Raw genomic sequence first — 1,014 nt, forward strand, 5'->3', positions numbered from 1 at the left:
AACATTCCATTGGAACTACTGACGGCCTTGGGAGAGCCAGTCCTGACAAAACTCTACCATCTGGTGAGCAAGATGTATGAAACAGGCGAAATACCCTCAGACTTCAAGAAGAATATAATAATTCCAATCCCAAAGAAAGCAGGTGTTGACAGATGTGAGAATTACCGAACAATCAGTTTAATAAGCCACAGCTGCAAAATACTAACACGAATTCTTTACAGACGAATGGAAAAACTAGTAGAAGCCGACCTCGGGGAAGATCAGTTTGGATTCCGTAGAAATACTGGGACACGTGAGGCAATACTGACCTTACGACTTATCTTAGAAGAAAGATTAAGGAAAGGCAAACCTACATTTCTAGCATTTGTAGACTTAGAGAAAGCTTTTGACAATGTTGACTGGAATACTCTCTTTCAAATTCTAAAGGTGGCAGGGGTAAAATACAGGGAGCGAAAGGCTATTTACAATTTGTACAGAAACCAGATGGCAGTTATAAGAGTCGAGGGACATGAAAGGGAAGCAGTGGTTGGGAAGGGAGTAAGACAGGGTTGTAGCCTCTCCCCGATGTTATTCAATCTGTATATTGAGCAAGCAGTAAAGGAAACAAAAGAAAAATTCGGAGTAGGTATTAAAATCCATGGAGAAGAAATAAAAACTTTGAGGTTCGCCGATGACATTGTAATTCTGTCAGAGACAGCAAAGGACTTGGAAGAGCAGTTGAATGGAATGGATGGTGTCTTGAAGGGAGGATATAAGATGAACATCAACAAAAGCAAAACGAGGATAATGGAATGTAGTCGAATTAAGTCGGGTGATGCTGAGGGTATTAGATTAGGAAATGAGACACTTAAAGTAGTAAAGGAGTTTTGCTATTTGGGGAGCAAAATAACTGATGATGGTCGAAGTAGAGAGGATATAAAATGTAGACTGGCAATGGCAAGGAAAGCGTTTCTGCAGAAGAGAAATTTGTTAACATCGAGTATAGATTTAAGTGTCAGGAAGTCTTTTCTGAAA

Source organism: Schistocerca nitens, chromosome 4, assembly GCF_023898315.1.
Source record: "Schistocerca nitens isolate TAMUIC-IGC-003100 chromosome 4, iqSchNite1.1, whole genome shotgun sequence".
NCBI classification, from domain to species: domain Eukaryota; kingdom Metazoa; phylum Arthropoda; class Insecta; order Orthoptera; family Acrididae; genus Schistocerca; species Schistocerca nitens.